We start from the raw sequence: 12022 nt of genomic DNA on the forward strand, positions 1-12022 counted from the left end.
TCAGTATAATTTGCTTGAAAAACTATTATTTCTCCATGAATTGACTTGGCATGTTTGTCCAAAATCAATTGACCATACATATGGGGGATCTATTTATGAATTATTTCTTCTCTTCTATTTATCTCTATGCTTTTTAAAAAATATTTATTTATTTTAGAGATTGAGAGAGAATAGGCACATGTATGTGCAGCATGAGTGATGGGTGGGGCAGAGGGATAGAATCTCAAGCAGACTCCCCACTGAGCACAGAGGTTGACCCAGGGCTCAGTCTCAGGACCCATGAGATCATGACCTGAGCCAAAACCAGGAGTCAGACACCTAACTGACTGAGTCACTCAGGTGCCCCAACTCTATGCTATCTTTATGCCAATTCTACATTGTCTTTATTGTATTACTTTTAAAGTAAGGCATGAGATCAGGTCAGATAAATCCTCCAATTTTCTGGCAAATTTATTTATTTATTTATTTATTTATTTATTTATTTATTTATTTATTTATTTTTAAAAGATTTTATTTATTCATGGGAGACACAGAGAGATGGGGGGGGGGCGCGGAGAGGCAAAGGGAGAAAAGCAGGCTCCATGCCGGGAGCCTGACATGGGACTGGATCCTGGGTTCCCAGGATCAGGCTCTGGGCTGAAGGTGGTGCTAGACCGCTGAGCCACCTGGATGCCCTGGCAAAATTATTTAGACTATTCTAGCTTCTTTACATTTTTATATAATTTTAGAAACATCTTGCTAATTCGTATATAAGAAAGGCTGCTGGGACTTTGATTGGGACTATGGCATATCTACAGATAAAATATCAATTTTCTCTGAAAGTTAACAGTCCAAAAATATTTTGTAGTTTTCAGTGTAGTAGCTCTGTGCGAGTTTTATTCGATTTATTTCTAAGAATTTCCCATTTACTAAGGCTTGAAAATAACAAGTTTAATTTAATTTTTCAACTGTTCCTTGTTACAGTTGATATACAAAAACCCTGCATATCTATTTATATATCTATATCCATTACCTATTTATCAAGATAGACATAGGGTTTTTTTTATATTGGAATCTTCCAAACATTATTTATTATATCTTACTAACTGTTCTCAAGCTTTATTAATATTTTCCAAATAGAAAATCACGTTTAATTATTTTTCATTTATCCTTTTCTTGTTTCATTGCACTGGCTACGGGCACATAAGGAAAATTAAATATACATGGTAAGAATTGATATTTTGTCTTTCACAAAAACATATTATACTACATGTCAATATTCTTTGTCAAATTGAGGAAGTTTTTTTTTCCATTCCTATTTTTCTAAGAGTATTTATCATGAGTTCTTAGTGTTCATTTGGTAAAGAATTCTTGCATAATGTGGCTAAGGGATTCTTGCACAATGAGAAGTTTCACAGGTCTACACATTGTCAAATGAAAGAGTTTAAAATTATTGTAGAAATGCTCCTAGATGTTTCTAAGGAGGAAGGAAGGAAGTGAAGCACTTGTGGAATACTTAAGCAATGATGGGGAAATGTCTCAGCGTACCTTTGGTTCTTAGAGTAAGAACTGAAATAAGCCTTCTGAGGAGTAAGTCAGGCATATAAAATATTTTTAGAATAGAACAACGTATGTGGTGTAATTAGTAAGGATATATCCTACAATAGGTGACGTTGACTCCCCCACTCCCAATTTTTGTATCTCAATTGTGGTAAAGAAATCAAAAGGCATCCAAAAATCAAAGAATTTTGCTATCTTCCACAAAAAAAATTTCAGGAAAAAAAATCCTAGTTGACTGAAGAAAAGATGCCTTTCTTTCCACTCACTATTAAAGGATAACCTTTTATCCTATTATGTGGGATAATCCCACATTAATGTCCCTTACATAGGTGGAGTTCTTAGAAGGAAAACCATATAGCAATTTAATAGATGCAGAAAAAGAATCTGACATAATTTGACATGCATTCACACAAAAAACTATCAGAAAACTTGTACTGAGTGTCACTTTGCTAAATATGATAAAATAAATCTATGAAAAAATTACAATGTCATATTTAATGGTAAAGACCAAATGACTTCACTATCCCTATCAAGACAAATTTTTCTGCTTGTATCATTCCAACTTAACATCATGCAGAAGACCTTAACCAGAACAATAATGCAAAAAGAAGAAATAATATAGATGCTGGAAAGGAAAAAAAATCTATTTGCAGATTACAAGATTGCCTGCATAGTAAAATCCTAAATCATCTGCAATAAAAATAAGTAGAACTACAAACTGAGTAAAGCTGGAGGATACAAAGTCTTATATAAAAAATAATTATAATTATATGAACAGCCAGAAATTGAAATTAGAATAAAACAAAAAATTGAAAGCAGCGATAGTTAGAAAAAAAATTAAAAATACACATGCTCTGAAAAATTGAAATATATACACACAAATCTAATAAAATAAATGCGATTATTTGTATGAAGAAAACCACAAACCATTGATAATAGAAGTTAAAGAAGACAAATAAATGGAAAGAAACAACATTCATGGATTTAAAGATTCAATACTGCTAAAATATTACTTCCTTCAAATTTATCTGTAGATTCAATAGTCTTAATAATAAGCTCAGTAGGACAGCCAGTAAAACTTGACAAGGTGATTGTTAAATTTCATATAGAAAAGGAAACCTCTTCAATAGCCAAAGCAATTTTGAAAAACAAAGAACAAAGCTGGAAGTCTCACACCGTCTGATTCAAGAATCACTGAAAGCTACTACTAAACACAGCACAATGTAGTATGAAAGGGTAGACATAAGTCACTGAAAAAAGTCCCAAAATAAAATCACTTGTTTATGATCAATTGTTTTTCCACAACATTATAAAGACAGTTCAGTGGATCAATGGTAGGTTTTTTTAACAAATGGTGCCGAGCCTATCAGATATCCATGTGTGTAAGAAAGGTAAAGAAGAGGAAAATACATTGTGTATATTGAACCATATCTTGCACCATATATAAAAATTGAGGTAGAAATAAATTACTGACTTAAATACATACCCAGGGATCCCTGGGTGGCGCAGCGGTTTGGCGCCTGCCTTTGGCCCAGGGCGCGATCCTGGAGACCCGGGATCGAATCCCACGTCGGGCTCCCGGTGCATGGAGCCTGCTTCTCCCTCTGCCTGTGTCTCTGCCTCTTTCTTTCTTTCTCTCTCTCTCTCTCTCTCTCTGTGACTATCATAAATAAATAAAAATTAAAAAAAAATAAATAAATAAATACATACCCAAAACCATTATGACTTCTAGAAGAAAGAAACTAGAAAAAAAAAAAAAAAAGTGCTGTCCTGGATTTAAGATATTTTGAATAAGGACACAAAAAGAATGAAGCAAAGAGAATACTGATAAGTTAAACTTCAACAAAATTAACAGTATTAGTCTTTAAAAGACTCTTTAAAAGATGAAAGGATAAGTTACAGGTTGGGAAAAAACATTAAACTAATATTTGGTATTTGGTATAGGATTGGTATCCAAAATGTATACTCTTATAACTAAAGAGAGAGAGAGAGGGCCGCCCCAGTGGTGCAGCGGTTTAGCACCGCCTGCAGCCCGGGATGTGATACTGGAGACCCGGGATCGAGTCCCAGGTCGGGCTCCCGGTGCATGGAGCCTTCTTCTCCCTCTGCCTGTGTCTCTGCCTCTTTCTTTCTCTCTCTCTCTCTCTCTCTCTCTGTCTCTCATGAATGAATAAATAAAATCTTAAAGAGAGAGAGAGAGAGAGAGAAAACAATACAACTTGTAAAATAGGCAAAAACTTGGATATTTAAAAAAGAAGATTTAGGGATGCCTGAGTAGCTCAGCAGTTGAACATGTACCTGCATCTGGATCATGGCATGATCCTGGAGTCCCGGGATCGAGTCCCATATCGGGCTCCCTGCATGGAGCTTGCTTCTCCCTCTGCCTATGTCTCTGCCTCTCTCTCTCTCTCTCTCTGCATCTCTCCTGAATAAATAAATACAATCTTTTTTAAAAAAAGATTTACATATGGCAAATAAAACATGAAAACTTATGCAACAGCATTAGCCATTAGGAAAATATAATTTTAAACCAAAGAGAAACAGCAATAGACACCTACTAGAATCAACAAAATTTACCAAAAAAAGTGACAATATCAACTGTTGGCAAGAATATGGAGTACATGGAATTCTCAAGACTCCTTGATTAGAATGCAAATGATAGATTCACTTTGCAAAACATGTTGGCAGTTACTTTAAAAATTTAAAAATGCACTTAATGTACAACTGACCATATTCAATAAGAGAAATGAAATAAATGTTCAAAACAAAAACCTGCATGGGAATGTTTATATCACTTTTATTCATAATTACCAAAAACTGGAAATGTCCATCAACTCATGAATGGATAGTCTGTAGTTCTTCCTCACAATCAGATTCTACTCAGTGATACAAAGGAAGGGACTAATGGTACATGTAACAATACAAAAGAATATTAAATTATGCTAAGTGAAAGATACCAAACAAAATAAGCTTATACCATCTAATTCTATTCATGCACATTCTGAAAAGGTGAAACAATGGGGATAGACTACAAATGATTGCTGGAGACAGAGGGAGGGAAGAGGGATTAACAATGAGAAGCAGTAACATACAACTATGTATGACCAAAATATTCAGTGGTAAAATTATCTCTGCTAATTTTAGTAAAATATTGTGGCATGAATTAATTACAAGATAATAGTATAAATAATGTTTTATTAAAAACACTGGTGGTGATACCAGAGATTTCTATCAAAGTATCAAATATAGGTTTTTAAAATAGATTCAAAACAGGAAAGTTAGTAAGATTTAAGGTAAATATTATTTACCTTGCCCTCTTGTCACTTTGCCTTCTGTGTAGTGAAGGACAAAAAAAAGTACATACAAAAGGAGTATTTCACATGTCAGCAACCATTATAACTTGAAAGAGTAGAATAAAAGGATCAGATATATCGTTTCTCTGAGGTGGAAATGGCAGTTTACAGATGGCTTCTTTGTAAGACCAAAGGAAAGGGCTGGATGAAGAATAAATTTAAGATTATAGTCTGAAAACTGGCATATGGTTAGACATCCTATTTGTAGTGGTATTTGTTTTGTTTTATTTTCATTTTTTTTTCCAGAGGAGTAACTGAGGGATGTGGTGGGGAAGAAGGGAAGACTTTTTTGACAGTTCCATTTTGGACATGGAAAATCTGAGATGCTAATGGGAGACATAGGTGCAAATAGACATATGCAATTAACTGTCTGAGACTCAAGTTGAAGGGAAAGGTTCAGACTGAAGATCATTATTTAAGATGATGTATAAAAATATATAAAATATAAAGATATTGATTTAAAAGCATGAACCTCTAAAAGATCAAGCTAAAAGGTGTAGAAAAAAAAAGATGATTCAAGATAACCTCTGGAAAACTCTAAAACGTGTGTGTTTTAGAACAATCAACCAAAGGGACGGAGAAGGAGCAGCCATTAAAGCAATTAAGGAGAATATTAGAAAAATATGCTGTCAAAGAATATAAGAAAGGAAAGTGTCCATTGCTAAAAAAAAAAAAAAATCAAGTAATAGAACCTCAGAAAGTGACTTTGTCAGATCAATGATAGCCACAAGCTCTTTGGCACTCCTCTTGTGAAGTGAGTTGATTTTCCATTCTCTTGAATCTCAATGTGGTACTCAGTGCTCTGACCAACAGAATATGGTAGAAGAGACTCTGTGCCAGTGTCTTGGCCTGAGTCTTTAGAGCCTGGAAACCTCATTTTCTGCTCTCAGACTGCTTTTCCTTGGGAAACCAGTCATCAGGTAAAAATATGACTACCCTATGGTCACCTTTCTGTGAGAAACCCCAAGCTAGCTCTAGCTACATGAAAGGCCACAGCAAGAGAAATATATTAGTGTAGAAGCCTATAGAACATTGTTTCACCTGCCATATGCTGCAACAATATCAGAAAATCTCAGCAAGAATAGCCTGAGTACATAAATACTCAGAAATATGAAAGATGACAATAAATGGCTATTTTAAGTCTCTAAGTTATTGACTTTAAAACTAACCCAGTATAGGAAGCAAGTTCTCTCCATCTTAATAAGCTCTACAAATACTACCTTTAAAATTTTGTTATTTCTAATTTTGTCAGATTATTATTTTTTAAAATTTACTTTGTTCTAATTTCAATGACTACATAGTAATATGCAGTTTCTTGTTTTATAGTATTTTCAAATTTTTCAGTCTTTTTAAAGATTTTATTTATTCATGAGAGAGACACATATACACTGAGGTAGAGACATAGGCAGAGGGAGAAGCAGGCTCCATGCAGAAGTCCTATGTGGGACTTGATCCTGGGATGCTGGGATCATGCCCTGAGCCAAAGGCAGATGCTCAACCTCTGAGCCACCCAGGAATCCCAAATTTTTCAGTTTCAAACTATGTATTTCCTAAATGTTATATTGCATTTTACTTCCAACTTACTTGTATCTTCCTGCTGCCAAATTATTTTATAATCAATATTATGAAATATTGATAAAATATTTTATTTTATAATCAATATTAAGTATAACAAATAGTATCTTTCTCACCATTGCTTTATTTCCCTCTTTCTTCATAATTAGCCACCTTATTGTTAAACTACACATTTCATATGTTTCTTTGGAAAACGCTGGTAAATAATCTGGTATTTTTCAAAAATTTGACTGCATTATTAAATGGCAGATTACCTGGATACAAAATCCAAGGCAGGAATGATATAACTATTCTTTTTAATGTAGAAGTTTTTTGTTCCTGTTTCTGTTTTAATAAAAATTTCACCTATTGGTCATCCCTTTAGATAGTCATTATTGCTTACTTTAGTTGCTTCCATTTATCTTTGAAGGTCTACAGTTTTGGGATGATGGACAATACACAATTAGTTGTGAGTATGTATATTTATTTCCTCTAAAATCACTCATTGCCTTTACTTACTTTTTTTTTTAAGGATTTTATTTATTTATTCATGAGTGACACACACACAGAGAAGCAGAGACACAGGCAGAGGGAGAAGCAGGCTCCATGGCAGGGAGCCCGAGGTGGGACTTGATCCCGGGACTCCAGGATCATGTCCTGGGCTGAAGGCAGGCACCAAACCGCTGAGCCACTCAGGGATCCCCCCTTTACTTACTTTTTAAAAAATTTTTCTTTAATTTAGAATAGTTCTTCAATGCTCAGTATCTTTCCTGACATTACATTTTCAAATTTACATTTACATCTCAGAAGAGTCAAAGTTTTATAAATTGTCACTTGCTTTATAAATTGTCCTTTATAGTTTACCTTTGCTTAATATCTTACCATGATTAAGTTCACATTGTTCATTTTGGTAGAAATACAGTATTTTTTTAAAATTTTATTTATTTATTCACGAGAGACACAGAGAAAGAGAGAGGCAGAGACACAGGCAGAAGAAGCAGGCTCCATGCAGGGAGCCTGACATGGGACTCGATCCCAGGTCTCCAGGATCAGGCCCTGGGCTGAAGGCGGCGCTAAACCGCTGAGCCACCTGGGCTGCCCAGAAATACAGTATTTATGACATTGTGTCTTCACATCAAGAGGCAGTGTAAGGTATTAGTGTTGTTCATTATTATGTAATTATAATTGCATACTTATAATCGAATTCCAATCTTCTGCCATTCCTTACTTTTATCTCTGTTCTCATATATTAAGAATTCTTGGGGCACTTGCGTGGCTCAACCACTGAGCCATGCAAAGGTGGTAGTATTTGTCCACCTTTGGCCCAGGTCGTGATCCCAGCATCTTGGGATTGAGTCCCACTAGCCCTGCAATCAGGCTCTCTGCTCAGAGGGAAATTGGCTTGCTCTCCCTTTGCCTTTCCCCTTCTTGTGCTCTCATTCTCTCTCTCTCTCTCTCTCTTAATAATAATAATAATAATAATAATAATAATAATAATAATAAATTCCTATTACAGACATAAGTATACTTACTTATTTGCTCAATCCTACAACATAAAAAATCATGTCCAAACTGCTATACTGACCCCACTGTGAAAAAAGAAACCAAGAAACCCAGAATGCTAAAAATAAAGAAGCAACAACTTATTCTGGGTGGAATCACATGTATGTTGGAAATTACCAACATTGTCTATTATATTCCTATTTGTTTAAAATTACTTGAGACTACACATAATTAACATTCAAAATAAGCATAATTTTAGACAAGACATGCAGAAATGAAGAAAAATCTTATAGTCAGAGAGTAATCAAGGGTTGAGGCCAAACATGGTCCATAGTGGTTGGAGGTTAATTATCCTTAGAGGTTAATTTTCTCATGACTATAAACCTCAGGGAATCAAGGCGCTAAAAAAGAGTTTGTTATATAAAGCTAAGAGGAAACTTTATTACATTTATCTAACCAGAAATGCAAACTCTGCACAACTGCACAGAGACTCTACATAAGGGCTGGTCATCTGCCCTAAGTTATGAGTTGAATAATGGGACCATTCATTCAAAACCTAAATTTGAATCATGTACACCACAGGATAGAGTTTAAATTCCACTAAGCCAATTAGGTTGAGATCCCCTAACTAAGCTGTTAATGAGTAACTTGGTCTTAAATTGATTATAAATGTAGAAAACTGGCAAAGGAAAAAGAAAACATAACAAAACATAAAAACAATTTTCCCAAAGGGCCACTTCCATAAACCAGAGCATGCGTTTTACTCTCACAATACACTTCTGAAAATGAGTTCATTCCCATAAATACAGAATACACGATCAGATAATCTCTTACTTCGGAAGTCAGCGGTCCCAACCAACAGGAGCATTTCACACCATGAGCTAGTGTATGAATAAAATAAATTAAGTATCATAGTCCACAAAACAGTAGGAAAACAATTTTTATTACAGCTATGTGGCAGAAGCCTCACTTATCAGTTAAATTTGAATTTGGGCCCTGTTGTGGTTATGTATATCATACAGTTTTATACTATAAGGAAGAACAAAACAGAAAAGTTTCAGATTTTAAAATATCAGTTATAAAATGAATTTTTGCAATATGGCTAGTATTTTTGTTAAATAAAGAATAAAAAACTTGTTTTATTTCTAACTCTGAAAAAAATATGATAAGAGAGATAGCTTTTGATATCAACCCAATTGATATGTGTGGGATACATAGTGCTTTTCCAGAAGGCAGTTGAATTTTTTGAATGTTTATAAAAATTGTGATTTTCTGCTAAAAAGAGTTTTTCTATTTCACTCTGATTTCCATATTAATAGGTTTATTTGCATAAAATATATCTATCCTGTTTACTTTCTTTTATTTGTGAATGCATTTGGAGCTCTTCTCAAATCCTTCCTATACTAGGTTTATGGCAACATTTACTATCAAAAAGATAAAATAATGAATGTAAAATCAGCAGGATACTACTGTATCTCCTTAAAGATTTCTCTCTCTAAAGCCTCTTGTGAATTCCAACTATAGAACTGCTAGGGTAATATCAAAAGATTTGTTCCCCAGCTGATATATTTTTATACTCATTTAAATATAGAGTAAATGGCCATTCCATTTTGTGTGCTGTTAAAATCAAAAACAGAGACAAGCCTTGAAAATTTCCTGAGCAGACAAGACCAGTTCAGTCTAAACAAGCGAAACTTAATGTATTTTACAAGACTAACTTGACCTGGGTTATTTCTTGCTTATGCCTCTGGAAATCATAAGCAAAACTTACACTATTTCCCAAATTTGATACGAGTCAACTATTAAACAATTCCTATCATTTAAGAGAATTCTAATATTATAACCAATCACCATGAAGATAAACAGTTATTGCCTCTTCTGTCTCTCTCTATATATATACACATTGTATTAATGATACAGATCCTGAGCCTCATTCCATGTTTTGGTTTGAGGGAGCTCAGTTCATGGGATTTTTGCTGTGTGCACAATAAATATTTACTAAACATAACTTTGGTAATTCACTAGTTTCACTTCTATTATTTCTGAAATTTTGACAATGCTTATCTCATTCATGCTTCAAAGTTCTATTTTTAAACTTTCCCAAGGTTTAAAATTTCCCGATACAATTTCTTGGTAAAATTACTAATTATTCAAAAATAACTGGAATAAATGACAATTTAAAATTTTCCAATTTAACCCTAATCTTGATATAAAAAATCACACAGAAAAGGAAGAAATAGAGAAAATACTTGTAAATCATGTATCTATCTGATAAGGGGTTAATATCCAAAATATATAAAGAACTCATATAACTTAATAGCAAAAAGTACAAACTAGAAAATAGACAAAGGACCTGAATAGATATTTTTCAAAAGACACATAGATGGTCAACCAACACAATATGCCCAACATCACTGATCATCAAGGAAATACAAATCAAAACCTCACTAAGAGATCACCTCACATTTGTTAGAATTATCAAAAAGATAAGAAATAACAAGTGTTATCAAGGTTGTGGAAAAAAGGGAACCCATGTACACTACTGGTGGGAACGTAAATTTGTCCAGCCACTATGGACAACAGTATGGAAATTCTTTAAAAGATTAAAAATGGAACTACCATATGATACAGAAATTCCACTTCTGGGTATTCATCCAAAGAAAATGAAAACATTAATTTGAAAAGGCAAATGCAACCCAATGTTTACTACAGCATTATTCACAATACAGTAAATAGCCAAAATATGGAAAAAAATCTAAAGATCTATCAATGGATGAATGGATAAATAAAATGTGGTATATATATCATAATAGAATACTACTCAGCCATAAAAAGAATGGCTGACCTTGTGGATGGAACTTGAGGGCATTATGATAAATGAAGTAAGTCAGACAAAGGCAAATATCATATGATCTCACTTACTGGTGGAATTAAAAAAAAAAACAAGCTCATTGATAAGAAAATAGGTGGTCACCAGAGGCAAGGGGTGGGGGATAGTAAAATAAATGAAGGAAATCAAAAGGTAAAAACTTCAAGTTATAAAATAAGTCATGGGTATGTGAAGTACAACAACAATAACAATAAAGGTAGCTTTTTGTTATTTCTTCTGGATCTTTAGAATGGCTATGGCATATATGACTGTTCTCAATGGATTCTCATAGAAAATCTCATTCCAGTTTTAGTTTTCAACTCAAGAATATGATTTTATGAGGCCTGTTACTACAGTCAATATAAAGCGATTACAAGAAACTGAGTAAGCAAAAGTAGGGATTGCAGTTTTTTTATAGTATTAGAAAGAAAATTATCCTGAATGAAAATTTACTTACACTGTCAAATACTTGTTAGTAAGAAACTGCATGCAGGGGACATTGTCAAATTCCCTTTTATAGGGAGAAAGTCCATTTTCGTATTTCCAATTTTAAGAACTGAGATTTTAAAAATACATACTTAAAAATGATTTGATATTTATTACTTGAGTAATCTAAGGATCAATTAGGCTACTGAGCTCGCTTTCCCAGAAATCTGTCTATGGGTGCCATTATTGCATACAGTGGTTTCCAACTATAAAACTAATTTTACATTTTTTAATGGTCATATTTTACAGTAGGTGTGTTCCCCCCCTTAATGTCTTTTTGTTTAGTTAGAACTTTTATGTTTGCTAGATGGTAGTCTGTCTGGTGGGAACATTGATGGAAGCTATAACCTTGTGGCATACCAATGAAATCTATGTACACATATATAGCACCATCAATTTCCTACAGTGGACATTATTTTCTAAATCCACTCAGCAATGATCATGTTTTTAAAGTATAACAACCTGGGGACACTTGGGTGGCTCAATCACTTAAGACTCTGACTCTTGGTTTTGGCTCAGGTCATGATCTCAAGATTGTGAGACTGAACCCCACACTGGGCTCTGTGCTGGGCATGGAGCCTGCTTAAGATTCTCTCTCTGCCCCTCTCTCCACTTAAAAAATAATTTTAAAAAAGTGTAAAAACTTGGATGGATTATTTATTTATCTGTATTGAATTTGCATTATGACACTGTACTCAAATTAGGCAAGTTAGTTCTA

At 33.9% G+C, this 12022-nt stretch overlaps 1 long non-coding RNA gene across 11 annotated transcripts in view; it reads right to left on the reverse strand.

Moving 5' to 3' along the window:
• Positions 1–12022, reverse strand: part of LOC144287936 (uncharacterized) — a 276738-nt gene that overhangs the window by 96664 nt on the left and 168052 nt on the right. For 2 of the 11 annotated variants that reach the window (XR_013355768.1, XR_013355772.1), the window contains one exon: positions 8784–8830. The exons of the other annotated variants lie outside the window; for them this stretch is intronic. This is a non-coding gene — a long non-coding RNA (uncharacterized LOC144287936). The remainder of the gene's footprint in view (positions 1–8783; positions 8831–12022) is intronic. 11 annotated transcript variants of the gene reach the window in all.

The sequence above is a fragment of the Canis aureus genome, chromosome 17, assembly GCF_053574225.1.
Source record: "Canis aureus isolate CA01 chromosome 17, VMU_Caureus_v.1.0, whole genome shotgun sequence".
Classification (NCBI taxonomy): Eukaryota; Metazoa; Chordata; class Mammalia; order Carnivora; family Canidae; genus Canis; species Canis aureus.